At 44.2% G+C, this 16,827-nt stretch overlaps 1 long non-coding RNA gene across 1 annotated transcript in view; it reads right to left on the bottom strand.

Moving 5' to 3' along the window:
• Positions 1-11,744, bottom strand: part of LOC310757426 — a 37,617-nt gene extending 25,873 nt beyond the window's left edge. Inside the window, exons 1-2 of the long non-coding RNA XR_014545193.1 lie at positions 11,465-11,744; positions 9,258-9,624 (exon numbers count right to left, since the gene is read on the bottom strand). This is a non-coding gene — a long non-coding RNA (uncharacterized lncRNA). The remainder of the gene's footprint in view (positions 1-9,257; positions 9,625-11,464) is intronic.
• Between the last annotated feature and the right edge of the window lie 5,083 nt (positions 11,745-16,827).

Below are 16,827 nucleotides of genomic sequence, written 5' to 3'. Positions count from 1 at the left end.
AACCTATAAAGCAAAATTACACACATTTTCAATAATTACTTCATATGAAGAAATGCCACACCATATTTGTATTTTGGAACATTCTTCTCTTTTTACTCAATTCATTCCCCCCACATTGTCATATTAATGGCAATATAATAATATCAGGCCATTAACTCCCCAAATAATGGTCTTGTAAATCAGAGTTAATTAGCTGGCCACAAATTCCACGATGATGACAATGAAAAGGGGGGAGCGGGATGATACCACTTTCACCAAGTATCACATGTACAGTTTTAAGAGGTATTTCAAATATTTGTCTTAATAGCTGTCAGAGAAAATGACGCCATGTGTTCTCCCAGGGAACATTATTTTCCTTCTGTCTCCAGGCCAGAAAATGGTCACCAGCCTCAAGGCAGCTGCACGCCACTGATTTCCCATTAATTTCAGAATAACCAAGCCTTTTTCTCTTGAATGTTTCATAGCGAACCATGCTCTAAACCATTTCCTCTCAATATTGCATGCCAGCAAGGTGATCAGGTGCAAAAGATCAGAACAACATAGCTCGCTTTGGCTTGTTCCTGAAAAAAAGGAGGGCATGAGTCATTTGGGAAGCAAATTAGACATGGAGGGGAAATAAAAAGAGCAGGTTTGGTGTGGCAGATACAGTGCTCTGAGTGTGAACTAATGTCGACATCTGGGACCAAAGCCTTACCCCAACCTGAAGCTCACTGAAACAATTCCTTAATATAACCTGCCTCCCTTGGTTGTTTGGAGGATAAAATGGAACAATTCCCTATACATCCCACATTGGAAGGGAGGGAGAGAGAGAGGGACTGTTAAGTACAGTGGTACCTCGGTTTTCGAACGTCTCCGTTGCTGAACATTTCAGTTTTCGAACGCCGTAAACCCGGAAGTAAATGTTTCGTTTATTGAACGCGCCTCAGAAGTCGAACCAGAAACGCGGCTTCCGTATTGAGTTTTCCATACAGTGGTACCTCTGGTTACAAACTTAATTTGTTCCAGAGGTTCGTTCTTAACCTGAAACCATTCTTAACCTGAGGTACCACTTTAGCTAATGGGCCCTCCCGCTGCCGTCTTGCTGCCGCGCTGCTATTTCTGTTCTCATCCTGAAGTAAAGTTCTTAAGCCGAGGTACTACTTCCGGCTTAGCGGAGTCTGTAACCTGAAGTGTTTGTAACCCGAGGTACCACTGTATTGAGTTTTCCGTTTTGAGGCTTCCGTACTGAGTTTTCAGTTTTCAAATATTTCGGAACTTGAACAGTCTTCCGGAATGGATTACATTTGAAAACTGAGGTACCACTGTATAGTAATTTAATTCACTGGAATTGTAAATGCTTGCATGTGTTTACCATGTGCTTAAATTTGATTGGTATCTGAATTCTAGAGAGTTCTTTAGTAGTTTTCATGTGATTGGCTAACCTTGGTCACACGGGAGGTATCTAACGATGGAGAGCCTCCATTTTATGTGAAGCAAGATGACTCTGTTTTAGAATCCACTGTGAACACTGCTAAGTTGAACAGAACGTTGGAGCGCTTGTTCTCTGCTTGAAAGAAAGAAAGCAAAGGTGCAGGAGACGGCAAAAGTGGAAATTTCTCACTGACTTAGAGTTGCAGAAGGTTGATAGTGCTGAGCTCTAGAAAGAGAGGAAAATACAGTTGTTGGGAAGTTAGAAGAAGAGAGTGTAAGCCCATGTTTGGAGAAGCACGTCACTGTAAATATTTTGTTTTTAATTCATCTGTAGCTTTCTACAAGTAAAGTTTTTGAATGATAAAATCTGGAAATCAGTTTAATTTCCAAAGAAGGGTGTCGGTCATATACCTGTATATATATGATTTAAGCTTCTTAGCTGCAATTTCGCTACTCTGACTTCAACAGGGATTACACAGATTCATGGCCAGGAAGACTCCCCTGCTCAGCACCTGAGGGCAGTGGCGTAGCGTGGGTTGTCAGCACCCGGGGCAAGGCAAGTAATTTGCGCCCCCTAACCCGTGGATTTGCGCCCCTTAACCCGTGGATTTGCGCCCCCTAACCCTAACCCCCAGATGTTGCACCCGGTGCGGCCGGCCCCCCCTGCACCCCCCACGCTACGCCACTGCCTGAGGGCCCCAGTCCTGCCACTCACCACCTGGCCTAGGGCAGGGCCTGGCGGGCTCCATAAAGGACTTCTGCTGTATTTTTTACCTACGTCATTTTAAACTGTGATATTAATGCTGTATTCTGAGTTTTAGATTTTGATTTATGTGGAAATTGTTTTTCATTTGATGGTGTATTTTTTTTTTATGTGGTTTATCGAACCCTGGCGTGCTCTGGTCCATGGGGTCACGAAGAGTCGGACACGACTAAACAACAATTTATTGTTTATGACTTTTGTAATTATGTAAATCTTGTCCTGTTGTAAGCCGCCTTGAACACTGTTTTTAACTGTGGAAAGGCGGCATACAAATAAAATGATGATGATGATGGCAGGAGGGGCTACTGATGGCTACTAGCTATGATGGCTGCGCTCTGTCTCCACAGTTGGAGGCATTGATGCTCCTCAATAAAACCACGGGAGGGGAGAGTGTTCTTATGCTCATGTTCTGCTCCCTGATTTCCCGCAGACATCTGATTGACCAATGTGAGAACAGGATGCTGGACCAGATGGGCCACTTCTCTGATCCAGTAGGCTCCTCTTACGTTCTTAAGATGCCAGAGACTGAACTTAGGCCCTTTGTGCATGCAAAACAGGTACTCTTCCATTGAGCCATGCCCCAGAAAGTACCAGAACAGCAAGCACCACTCATCATTCCACACTGAATGTTACTGAGCATTAAAAATCAATAGGTGTGAACTTGTGGGAGAGATGGTTTTAAAAAATGCAAGTGCACTGTGCCTTACCTTTGTGCCGGTACAGATTTGCATACGGACGAGGGCAGAATTCACAATCACTGTTGGATTAATTCCTCAGTTTTGTTTGAAGGAAAAGATGAGAGCAAGACTTATGGGGTGATTTGCCCCCTAGGAGGGAGAATTGGAGGGGTGAGTTGAGATCCGGCTGCGTCTTTTAACATTTCAAAGTGTAAGTACACCTCACGTACCAAGGCCTTAGAGATACCCAAGCCCTTAGACCTGGGTTCGTGCCGTAGTTCTGACTATTCGGAGGACTCATTTAGGAGCGACACACACAGCGAAACATTTGCGGCCATTTCCGATGGACCATTCCACGAAGCTGGGCAAGGAAGAGAGTCACTCTTTGAAGTCCTTTCTCGGCTGATCTTTAGTTCACAGGCTGTGTTTATCCATCATTTGGGAAACCAGAGCCTTTGATTAGAGCTGGCAAGCACGGCTGTCTCTTGTACCTGATGGAGGAGAAGATTCATTGCTTAGAAGTATAGCAAGGGCTCCTATTAAAGGAAGTGACCTTTGGTGCTTCTAATGATGTAGGAGGAAAATGACTTCTCCATAAAGATTCCTATGGCGCCCTTAATGACAGGACTCTACTCCCATACCAAGTAGGCAAAGGGCAATGGAAGAAGGAGATGAAAAGGGCCCTCGTGACAAATTTTTCAGTGTTATTGCCAGTAGGTATCTTTGTCTTACTTTATTAAAGGCCCTCAGATTATTTTTTTTATTAGGAGTTTGGCATCAGATCATTCCTTTCAAAAAAAGGGGGGGTGAAGAAGAATTAAATCAGGATTGGCTATGGAAATTAATTTTAAGTTAAGAATACCTATATATTGCAGGGCCTACGGTGAGAATTATATGTCTTTTCCCCAGCTGGCTTCTTTGTTAAAGGTGGGGCGAAACTTGTATACACTTTTTCTGAGAGTAACCAGGGCAAAGTTCTTTAGAATCCAGAAAGAAGCAGTGCAAAGTTTTCCTGTTTTTGTTGGGTTTTTAAGAAATTTCTGCAATGCTACAATAACACAGGTGTGGATGAATGAGGCAGGCCTCAGCTTAACCTTCCTCCTCCTCATAATCACCAGGCACAGAGCCAACGCCGTCTTGGACTTTCCTGTTGCTCTTCCTCTTCATACCACCTGGGTGGCAATCACAGGTAAGCCAAGGAGACGTCCGTGGGTAGGATCAGAGCCAGATTTAGGTTTGATGAGGCCCTAAGCTACTGAAGGTAATGGGGCCCTTTATATGTCCAGCTGTCCTTTGTCAACAACAAATTGTCGCTGGTTTTTTGTGTTGAATATATGCTATATGGTAATTTATGGACCTAATAGGTATCTAAAGCCATTTGCACATAACAAATAGGAGCCAACACAACACAAGACACTGTTGCTGCATGTAGGTTTTATTTTATTTGTTTTTTATCTTAAATTTTGGAAAGGTACATCCAGCTTTTTTTCCCCCTTTAAATTTTTTTGGGGGCCCCAAGAGAGTGGGGGCCTTAGCTATAGCTATAGCTTGTTTAAGGTAAAGGTAAAGGGACCCCTGGCCATTAGGTCCAGTCATGACCGACTCTGGGGTTGCGGCGCTCATCTCGCTTTACTGGCCGAGGGAGCCGGCGTACAGCTTCCAGGTCATGTGGCCATGACTAAGCCGCTTCTGGTGAAACCAGAGCAGCGCACGGAAACGCCGGAGCGGTTCCTATTTATCTACTTGCACTTTGACGTGCTTTCGAATTGCTAGGTTGGCAGGAGCAGGGACCGAGAAACGGGTGCTCACCCCGTCGCAGGGATTCAAACCGCCGACCTTCTGATCAGCAAGTCCTAGGCTCTGTGGTTTAACCCACAGCACCACCCGCGTCCCATAGCTTGTTTAGCGTAAATCCGGCACTGGGTGTGATCCAGTGAAGGAGGTCCACTAGCGCACAGACTTTTGCCTGCATGGTGGAACTTTTACTCCTTCTCCTCCCCATGCATCCCCCACCTCAAATCTCTTCTTGTTCCCCTCCCCCCACTGGGGGGTGTCATAGGACACAAGCAAGCCACACCACCATGACCTCAATGTCTGTGCATTCAGAGCACATTAGATGGATAGACAGCAATATGCAAAGAACCCCTTTGTATCCCGGCCAAATGTGCGGGTGGTGAAAACAAGCATGGCATGTCAGCAGTGGGGGACAGCGAAGTTGTGCATTTCTTCCCCCTATGAACAGCCCACACACACACATGTTCTTTTAATGTACAGAGGGTCGTCCCCACTACTGATGCACACTCAATGGTTGCACTCCCTCACCTGATGAAGAATCAAGGGAAGGGCTGTGCCTCATCGGTGGAGAATCTCTTTGCATGCAGAAGATCCCGGCTTCAATCCCTGACGTCTCCAAGCAGGGTTGGGAAACGCCCCTGTCTGAAATCCTGGAGAGCATCTGCCAGTCATTGTAGACAAATTGGGGCATAGTTTCAGGTTGGCACACCCCACCGCCAGGGGTGCAGGCCCGGGGTGGTGAAAAAAATCACACCTCTCCACTGTGGCTTGGAGTGGCTAGGAGCCTGCGAAAGGCACCAAAAGGCAATCTTTTGGGGTTTCTTGTCCCTGCTCTCTCCTGGCTTTGTACAGCTCCTTGCCAAGGGCACAAGGGAACCTAGTTAGAACCTAGTTAGACAATACAGTCATACCTCGAGTTGCATTTGCTTCTTGGTGCGTTTTTTCAGGTTATGAACATGGCAACCCCGGAAGTGTTTACTTCTGGGTTCGCCGTTTCGCGCATGCGCAGGAGCACTCTATCCAGTATACCTGAAGGAGCGTCTCCACCCCCATTGTTCTGCCCGGACACTGAGGTCTCGTGCTGAGGGCCTTCTGGCGGTTCCCTCACTGACAGAAGCAAGGTAACGGGGAACCAGGCAGAGGGCCTTCTTGGTAGTGGCACCCGACCTGTGGGACGCCCTCCCACTAGATGTCAAAGAGAAGAACAACTACCAGACTTTTAGAAGACATCTGAAGGCAGCCCTCTTTAGGGAAGCTTTTAATGTTTAACAGACTATTGTATTTTAATACTTTGCTGGAAGCCGCCCGGAGTGGCTGGGGAAACCCAGCCAGATGTGCGGGGTATGAATAATAATAATAATAATAATAATAATAATAATAATAATAATAATATTGCATCACACACATGTGCAGAAGTGGCCCTCTACTTATGGAATTTCGGGTTGCAAACAGCACCCCGAAACGGATCGCGTCCGTAAGTAGAGGTACCACTGCACTGGTCTGGATGGCTCAGTATAAAGCAGTTTACTAATAAGGACATAAAGGGAGTCCTGCTGGTCATCTAGTCCAACAGCCTGGTCTTACAGTGGCCAACTAGATGTCTGCAAGAAGCCCACAAGGAGGACCTGAGCACAACAGCAATTTGTTCCCGTGTCCCCATATCTGTTTGCTTGTAAATGGCACTGAAGCTGCAGGTCAGGGAAGGAAGGGCAGGGAACAGGCAGCGAGTGCCCTGAAAGCAAGGGAGCAGTCTTGAAACATCCCCCTCTCACAGCCCTAAGGAGGTTCAAGGGATGCTCAGATCTATCAGCCCAGAGCTGAGCAGTCCTTGGCTCTGGCTATTTGTAGGCCATGGATCTTGCATTGTATCATACACACACACACACACACACACACACACACAGCGCCACCAAATAAATAAAGCGATTTGAGCAGACTGCCGCGGCGTCAAACAAACCTGTCATTAATTACAGAGAAGAATCTGTGTGCGCTCTCAATAATTTATAAAGCTGGATCTGGAGGAGCAAGATTCAAGGCAATTACAGCGGGGATATTAAATTCCTAATGAGATGTGTGCCTTTACATTTCCAGACATCCCATGGAAGGCTACAGAAGGGCTTTCTTTAATGATCAACAGGCCTATCCCCCGACAAGCAGCAGAAAGCTGAGAAAGCTTCCTCTGAATTGCAGGGGGGGGGGGACTTCCTCTCTTTATATGGCAATTTAAAGTGGAGACCCGTTAATCTAATAAACTTGATGCATGCAAGATGCTGCCCTAAGAATTTTATCCCTGTGACAGGCGCCTCCTTCAGAAGAGCTGCTTTGTTTTAGCCTTTGAGGTTTAGCAGGGGGAGATGTATCTATTCGCTTAGGCTTTTTACCTACAGCTTAATTGGGCTGGGTATTATATTAAATATGAATATATCCATATGCAACTGTAGTGCTCTGGGTGAATTTCATTCCCCATAAATGTCTCCTTCCCCTTAACGTGCAAAATTGGATTTAGATTCTATTATCAAACATTTGCAATTGCCTTTTATAGGAAATTGCATTTATTTTTATGGTATTTTCTTTATGCATAAAAAGGAGAGACGGCGCGGGGGGGATGTAGTCCATATTAATCGCATCTCTTTGCTTTGTTTAAACCGGCTGTCTCCAGTCATTGGCTTTCTGTTGCGTTTCAGCGACGGAAAAGATTTTGCCCCAGTTTTTGGCACTATGAAGTTTGACGGGCAAAACTTCTTCTTTTTTTTAAGGCTTAGCAATTCACAAGGTGGCTTACAAGACACTGAAAAGTGCCAAATTTGAGTCAAAGCCAAATGCTCCTGCACATCAGCTTAACAAAGATACTCTGGGGTGTTTTAAAGGTTTGTTCTGCTGGCAGCGCATGGAGCATTTGCATGAAACCCAATTACTCCAATAAGAAATGCAGTCATTAATCCTCGTGCCAAGCCGCCTCTGAAAAGCTGCCTAGATACATCTCTCAAGCAGTAAGAAAGGAACTTCTCTCAATTTTTCTTTTCTTTTCTTATTCTGCTAGCTTTTTAAAATTTGCTTTTATCTTCAGCATGTCTTTAACTCATGAAAAAAAATCAGGTCACTTCGATGTGGCATCTAATGCTTTCTCTTTTTAGTGCAAAATTCACACAATGAAATGGCTAGAACAATGCTTCTCTTTCACCTAAGGTCAGTAATGTCATAGAGAAGGCATGTGGAGCAGAGACTTTCTTTGGGTTGGAAGTAAAACACCATGCACTGGAATGTGGGCGTAACTGATGGACAAATTCTGGCAGATGAATGAGGTGATAACGAGGCTTTCAAGTTTTGCTATTGAAAACTATCTAACTTAGGTGCTACCCAGTTGATCATAAGTTTAGAATAAATACAGAGTTTGAAATTGGAATTCTGCCCTTCAAGCATTTTCTTTTTAACATTCACTGCCCTGGCTCTGCCCCTACCCCATCCACTGCTATAGCTTAATTGTGTGCCTATTATTATTATTATTATTATTATTATTATTATTATTAATACCCTACCCATCTGGCCAAGGCCCCGTGACCCAGTCACTCCCTATATGATAACATAACCATACTGTACAGCAGAATATAGGTTGGGGTTCAAATAGGCCACAACTTTATTGGATACAGATGTGAACGGTTTGCCATAGACATTGGGTGAAGCCATTTAATTGAACTCCAGCCCATCTGCTGGGAGTGTATCTAAGGGTAAACCACAACATGAGGGGGGAGGTCCTAAGACTTACATCAAATAGGTGTACCACCCAAGGGGTCCCTACTGGAGAAGTTCTATGACCTTAGCCCTCGTCTGGGTGTCAGACAGCGGCAACTCCTCATGGATCCCTTTAACGGGATACCCTTAACCAAGGAGGGACAGGTGGAGGCTACAGCCTCCCCTCCAGCCAAGACTAAGGCTTACCCAATGCCTAACCTCACAAAATAGTGACCATTGCTGTGAGATAGGCCAAAACCAAATGGTCATTTGTTCGTCCCTGAATACGGTAGCTGCCAGTGTCCAAGGTCTTAGCATGGAAGAAAAGCATATGAAAAAGGGGAAGGGGGATCCAACAGAAAAACTGAGGAGGAGTGCTGGGATCATCTCAACTTATTCCCCAGGGGGCGGACCCTAAAGTGAAGGACGTGAGACAGGAGTTGGTAATGCAGCTGAGCTTTGCACAAGCAAGCTGCCAGCTAGCTCTGTCGAGGCTCTTTTTATTAGCACAATATGCAAAACCAGTCGGATACATTTTGGACTGTGCCCTTTACACGTCTTCCAATCACGAGATCGTGGGGTGGTACAAAGTTATTTTGGCACCTGTTTTCACCGTGTCATTTTCCCCTTGAACAATGTATAACGAAGGAGACAAAGGTCACAGACAGGGCATGGCAGACCACTAAGAGAGCAAAAGGTTAGATGGAGGGCATGATGTTCTTTTTTTAAAAAAAATAATATTTATTACTTTTAAACATTACAAAAAAGAAAAAAGGAAAGGGGGAAAAAGAGAAAAAAGAAAAAGCAATAACAATACACAACACAGCATTAACACAATAAACAAAACAAAACAAGGCAAAAACAATTTAAAACACACATCATACCATTTCAATATCATATCTTTCATTCACTTGTTTCAACGACCTCCTCACACCTCCCTTTTTGTATTCCACTTCTATTAATTGTTTCAGCAATTCCTTTCCATCTTCCTCTATTTTCTGTCATATAATTGTCTTAACATATTTTAACCTTATTTTCCCTTTAATACTCCAATAATCTATTTGTACTTAATTCCTTCTAACATTTCTACTAAAGCCATATAACTTCATTCCAACATTTTTCTAACACTCATTAATTTTACAATATTTCTATAAATAGTCTTTAAACTTTTTCCAATCTTCTTCCACCGTCTCTTCTCCCTGGTCTCGGATTCTGCCAGTCATTTCCGCCAATTCCATATAGTCCATCAACCTGGTAATCTTCTGTCCGAGGCTCTTTTTTTTTTTTTTTTTTTTTTAAATAATATTTATTGAAGTTTCCAAAATACAGAAAGAGAAGAAAAGAAATTATGAAGATACATTCAGAACCTTATTTTCAAACATCCACTTTCTGGGACTCCCCCCTTCCCCCACCCCTACCGTATTCCCCTTTCATATTGTTGTTTCCACAAGTTCTATTTCTGATTTAAAGCACAATTTATATACCCCATTGTTCAAATTTAAATTTATACAAACCTTATGCAACACCCTTGATAAAAAAAAGCAAAAGATCTCTCCCCATAGCCCACCCCCTTTTCTTTCCACAATGTCCCCCTTTTTTCCCATTAAAGTAAAAGCACACAGAATAAAAGTATAAAAAAATAAGAAATATATTAGAAAAAAGAAAACCAATTCAGAAAATAGTTGCAAGCCTTTGGATTCTAATTCTCCCTCCCCTTCCCCGGTTTAATTTCCCTTATCCTCCAATCTATGTTTCCAGCCTGGAAATCTTAAGTCCATCAATCCCATTTTTCCCCCAACTCCTTGCAGAATTATTTCCCATTTTTAGGATTACTTTTTAAAAATTAATTCCTAAATCTTTAAAAATGTCAAATTATAAAATTCCCCCCATTGTTCTTTCAAGGTTATAGTCCAGCTTCCTCTTGTTCCGCTGCTAAAACTTTCTTATTCAGAAGTTTAGTAACTCTACATGGGTTGTTGTTATTCAGGAACAAAAACTTGCGTTCAGTCCCTTCCTTCTTCAGTAAAGTATTCTGTTGTCTCCTTTTAGTCTAAACACCCTGTAGACGAGATTCAGTTTCAGTTTTGCAGCTTTCCCAGGAGATAACCAGTTCTGTGAAATTCCGAAGTGTTGTATTTTTCCCGGCTTACGCCCATCTTTGTAATGTCCCGAAGCTCCTCTAGGGGGGTTGTTGTAACTTTGTTTCCAAAAATCCGATTGTTCTCCGTATTTTCGCCATTTTGTATTCAAGTCTTAACAAATTATATCAAGTTGTAACAAATTTGACCAGCAAGGTCCTTGTAATAAAATCCTCTTTAAAATTCCGACTTTGACAGCTACTTTGACAGCTGTCAAAATCACCGGCTCTTTTCACCAGGCTCACTCCTCAATCGCCCCGGTTCCCAGGGAGGGGGGTGCATTTTCCTTCTCCTTCAATTCTTCCTCCAGCACAATTCTTGTACTTTCCCATCATGGAATTCTTGATTTTAGCAAAGATACCGTTCTTTTTGGGCCTTGGCTTCCCAATCCTTGTTTTAAAATGTCTACAATAGGGAGGGGGACTGACTTCCTTTTTAGATCCCCCCCCGCTCGTCTCAAATCCAAAAAAATTTTCTTCTTTTAAACCCGATTTCCAATTTACTCACGGGTTGTTGTTAAAAGTCCAAATTCTCAATGGAAGAAGTCAGCGCTCTCCGCCGGATGGCATGCGGCTTCGCTCGGCAGGGATGGCAGAGGACTCAAAGCACCACGCTTCTCCCCGGCACCCGATCCGTAGCCTTTAAAAAGGCTCCTTCACGAGTCGGGAGGGCGCTAGCGGTGCTAGCCGAGTCTCCAAGTCCACGGCCCCCGTGGCCGTGGTTTCTAAGGGTCCCCGCATCGCCGGTGCGGTAAAACCCAGCCCCTGCCGAGCCGGCTCCCTCCGGAGCTCGGAGGGAGTCCGCCATTCGGCGATGGCGCCAACCCGGAAGTCTCCTTCTGTCCGAGGCTCTTAACTCTTTTCCAAGTCCCTTCTGCAAGTCTTCTTCGTATTTATGCATGCACTTTACTTTGTCTTCTACTGGTCTTATTTTTATTTTCCTTCCTTTGAGACTGAAGAGTAGATCTCGGGGGAAACTCCCACCTAGAGATGATTTTATTCCTTCTCGACAGGGCAACCAAATCTCCGTAATTAAAACTAAGATCGAAAAGATATTTCGGGACGTCTTTCAAAATTTCTCCAAGTCTGAAGGCCCTCACAGTTTTAATCTCTTCTTGACCTGAATCCAGGTCCCAAAAATCAGCAAATTCCTGTGTGAGGGGATCTATCAAACTTTCCTTCTCCAGTTCAGGTAGGGCTCTGATCCTCAAAATCTGATTTTCTTTAAATTCAATCATAGAAGGCATCAACTTATGGTCATCAAATTGCATCTGTAAGGCTGGGACTCTCTCTCTGGAGGGCATGATGTTCAGACAGCTGTGGCTCGTCTGCGGGTGGAAGTGTGCTCCACAACCAGTGGTCATTCCTTCAGGACCCAAACAAGGCCCATTGGCTGGTTAGGTCCACCTCCTGGGGAATCCCTGGATCAAGGCCTGCCAGCCAAAGGCCAGTCTGAAGGCAGGCAGGCAGGCCTGCAGTCCTCTCTAGCTGGCTGCCAGACCGCCAACCAGGCCCGTAACCAGGTCGCAATGCCACCTGACCTTTTAAGTTAAGGGGGCTTTTTGACAAAAGTCTGTTATGTTGCACCAGGTTAAAGATCTCAATATACAAAATATAAGCAGCTTTGATCTTCAAAGTAACCTGCTAACATTTTGGTTCTGCAGAAGGAGATGGTAATAAAATTTTATATTATGTGGGGAGGGGAGATTAGGGCAGAGCAAGTTGGAGGGTGAGGAAAGTGGCCAAGCAGAGGCAGCAAAAATACATCTTTGCTTTTCCTTGCTGGTGCTCCTACTTCATGCTAGCAATTTAAAATGCTAACATATCACTGCAATGGTACCTCGGGTTAAGTACTTAATTCGTTCCAGAGGTCCGTTCTTAACCTGAAACTGTTCTTAACCTGAAGCACCACTTTAGCTAATGGGCCTCCTGCTGCCACTGCGCAATTTCTGTTCTCATCCTGAAGCAAAGTTCTTAACCCGAGGTACTATTTCTGGGTTAGCGGAGTCTGTAACCTGAAGTGTATGTAACCTGAGGTACCACTGTATTTCTAATTAAAAGCAAAAGGCTGGTTTGGGATCAGGGAAGCCAGGTATCCCCAGACTAAGTCTGCCATGCTAACCAATGACCGCCATCTCAACCTTTGCCAGCTCACTATTCTGTGACAGCAGGAGCAGACCTTGATGTCTCTAAAGGTCTTAATCCAGCCCTGCAAATAGATCTGAGGTAGAAGTGGGGATTGGCAAAATGGTTGCTGATGTCACAAAGGTGTTTGCTTCCCAAAGCAGAGGGGAGCCAAGATATTCCTCTGCATGGTTTTCCTTGATAGTAAGTTGAATGCTCTCCCGTGTGAAAGGTTGCAGGTTCCTCAAACACAGTGTATATAACTTTCGGCTCTCGCCCTCTCTGTTGCCTAACGATCTTTCTTTCTCCTATTACGCAGGAGTCAGGCAGACTTGTAGGCCCTTCAGAGACGATTATCAAAAGCCCGTCCCAGGCTCACACCAAGAAGCTAAAGCTGGACACTTCTAGTCTTGGTGATGGAAGTGAAAGGCTTTTTTAAAAAAAAATATTAACAATTTCAACATAACAATATATCAAAACATATCATATTCATTATTTCCCCACCTTTTCCCCCATTCCACATCAAACCTTCCCCCCCCCCCCGAGACTTCCCTCAGTTCCTCTCTCTGATTTCTCAGCACATGTTATTCTCTGCATATTATAAAAATATTTCAATCCTTATATTATATATCTACCATGTTATCAATCACTAGATTTGTATATGTTTATTCAAAACCTGCCAAGGAGTCCAATTCATTTTGTTGTCTTTTTAAATACAGTGGTACCTCGGGTTACAGACGCTTCAGGTTACAGACGCTTCAGGTTACAAACTCTGCTAACCAGGAAGTGGTTGCTCCAGGATAAGAACAGAAATTGTGCGCCAGCGGCACGGCAGCAGCGGGAGGCCCCATTAGCTAAAGTGGTACCTCAGGTTAAGAACCGTTTCAGGTTAAGAATGGACCTTCAGAACGAATTAAGTTCTTAACCCGAGGTACCACTGTACTTTGTAAAAAGTTCCCATTCTTCTTTGAAGTCACCATTGTCTTTATCTAGGAAGTGAAAGGCTAATAGGATGTTGAGGCTGGAGCTTGATTCAAGTAAATCAGGTGTTTTGTCTGTCTGTCAAACGGAAGGTCACTTTTAACTGCCAATACCATTGGGCTAAAAATATATTATTCTAGCAGCGCTCTCTCTCTCTCTCTCTCTCTCTCTCACACACACACACACACACGTGTTGCAAAGCATAGCAAAGCTTTTCTTAGGGCACATTCCAACCAAAAGGTCTATTTGTAGGAGGGAAATGTGAAACCATAGCATTCCTTTACTTAAAAGTTAAAGCTGGTTCTCGGAGAGTTAGAATGCCCAAAGAGCATGTATCATTTTAATTATAGTTCTCCCAGGTAACTAGTTCAATTTGTTTCTTTTTGTGTAGCAGCAACACTGGTGGTTGTTGTTAACATTGATTTAATATGTAACCTGAAAGCCAGCTCATCTGTTGCAGATCATCTAATTCCCCGGACGTGGGTTGCTGTGAAATAAATCATGCTTTTAATTTACCAAAGTCGCTTGCTTCATGTTTGTCTCTTCTATGTGTTATGACCCACAGGAAGGTGTCACCAAAAATGTCCTCCCTGCAGTGAGATGAGCAGTTAAGTCTCTACAAAATCCCTAGCTATGCTCGCCATAATCATGTTGTGATCAGTCTCCACCCCCTCCAGCAGCAGCCAATGGCATGGAGCAGGCTGGGGACACTGGGAGAATGGGGCTGACAGAGGTTAGTGGACTCGATCTCCCATCATTCCTGACCGCTGACCATGCTGCCTGGGGCTGATGGGACTTGAAGTCCACCAACATCTGGAGCGGCCATATTGGCTACCCTTGGTCCATGGCATAAGGATGAGCTTATGCATCCTGTTTATCAAACAGAGGGCAATGGAAAATTACTCCTGCTGTGGTTGTAGCACACAGTACTGCCTTTTGACCCAATGGACATGTAACGCTCAAGGCACATCAGCCATAGAAAATGGCAGTGGTGCATCTAGCTCAGCCTTTCACCTTGGTATCATCTAGTTGTATTTTAAAATGTTATTTATCTATTAAATTTGCAATACCGCCCTTCATCCATAGATCCCAGGCCAGTTCACAGTTGTATGCTATGACATTGTGGTCTTCCTGAGTCTCATCAGCTCACAATTATTGGCTGCTATTGCTCTGGACAACGCAATGAGGAGCATCATTGCATAGCAATGCCAGAAAGTACTGCCATTTTTTAGGTGCGGTGAGGGAACTGGATGATTGGCAGAGGTTTTACATGCCGAGACACAACATGGGCATCGTGTTCATTTTGGATTCGAGCTTCCAAACTCCCTACCACAGTGGTTCCCAATTAACTAAGTACAGTGGACCCCCTGTTTTTTCAAAAGCCAAGCCATTGACCATCTACTTTCGAAGTTTTTGATATTTCTATGCAGTGCCAGATTTACGAATAAGCTAAACAAGCTATAGCTTAGGGCCCCACTCTCTTGTGGGGGCCCAAAAAAAAATTAAAGAAATAAAACTGGATTTACATTTCCAAAATATAAGATAAAAAACAAATAAAATAAAACCTACATACAGCAACGGTGTTTTGTGTTGTGTAGGCTCCTATGATTTAAGTAATGGCCCCCGCCTGCTAGCCTGCTCCTTAAAATATCACTGGTTTGCTCATTTCTATATATAGGGTGCCTACATTCTGCATGGACTTTTCAACAATTACTTTGAAAAAATACATATTTTGTTATGTGAAAATGGCTTTAGATACCTATTAGGTCCATAAATTACCATATAGCATATATTCAACACACAAAAACAGTGACAAATTATTGATGACAAAGGACAGCTGGACATATAAAGGGCCCCATTACCTTCAGTAGCTAAGGACCTCATCAAACCTAAATCCGGCTCTGTTTCTATGGTGGCTTTGTTATGTGAATGGTGCCACAGAACCCCTGGGTGGGTTACGTGGAGGCCCAGTGGGTCCATGGACCACCAATTGGGAACCACTCACCTACCATATGGAGATCTCAGGGATTGTATCTGGGACCCTCTGCAAGCCAAGCAGTTGTCCTACCCCTGAGCTAAAGACCTCCGCAAAGAGCCTGCTGCAGTGCGGAAACACTGTATGGAATAAGGAAGATAGAAATGGAAAACTCATACCATGCAATGGTCATGCAGGGTAAGTGGTCAATCAGATGTGTGCCTAACATTTCCCACATGCTGAGCATAATGTACACCAGCCTCTCGTGTTTGTGCCTCCTCTTTCCTGCTCACTCACTTTCCTTTGTTCCTGACGGAGATCCTTTCCTGGCCTTTATCAGCCCAGGAGGGGCTTTTTGAAGGAAAAAAACCACGAGATTCCTTTCTTTTTGTCATCTAAAGGAAGCCGATCCCACTCAGCTGCCGCTCTGGCGAACGATAAAGCGACTTGTGCGTAATGAGTTAATTGTTTCCTTGGAACATCAAATTGTCTTTGTTTAATTGTTATACAATAATCCTGCTGCTTTTGATGCTCTGTTAATTTAAGCTTCTGCAAGCAACGCTCCTCCTATCCATCTGCCGCAACTCATTTAGGTGGACTAATCTCGCCGCAGCTTTGTCACCCAGCTTCCGCTAAAGCTTTCGATTGGCATTTTAAAAGCAGTCAATGCAGGTTAACAAAATCCCGTCAACTGATCATTAAGGCACCAAGGCAGGCTTTAAGCAATTCAACTTCCCATGGATCTCAGGTGAAGGGGATTCAAATGTTTGATACCAGCATACACAGGCTACTCTTTAAATGGCAGGGTTAACATAAGAACCAAAGAAGAGACCTGCTGGATCAGGCCAACTGCCCAGCTTGCCCAGCATTCTGTCCTCATAGTGGGTGGTGCTGTGGCCTAAACCACTGAGCCTCTTGGGCTTGCTGATCAGATGGTCGGTGGTTCAAATCCGTGCAACGAGGTGAGGTCCCTTTGCTCTGCCCCAGCTCCTGCCAATCTAGCAGTTCGAAAGCACACCAGTGCAAGTAGATAAATAGGTACCACTGTGGCAGAGAGGTAAATGGTGTTTCCATGCCCTCTGGCTTCCATCATGGTGTCCTGTTGTGCCAGAAGCAGTTTAGGCATGCTGGCCACATGACCCGGAAAGCTGTCTGTGGACAAACGCCGGCTCCCTCGGCCTGAAAAGCAAGATGAGCACTGCACCCTTTGACTAGGCCAGGAGTCAGCAACCTTTTT

Source organism: Podarcis filfolensis, assembly GCF_964270895.1.
Source record: "Podarcis filfolensis genome assembly, chromosome: 2".
NCBI lineage: Eukaryota > Metazoa > Chordata > Lepidosauria > Squamata > Lacertidae > Podarcis > Podarcis filfolensis.
This window is presented reverse-complemented; position numbering and strand designations above follow the sequence as displayed.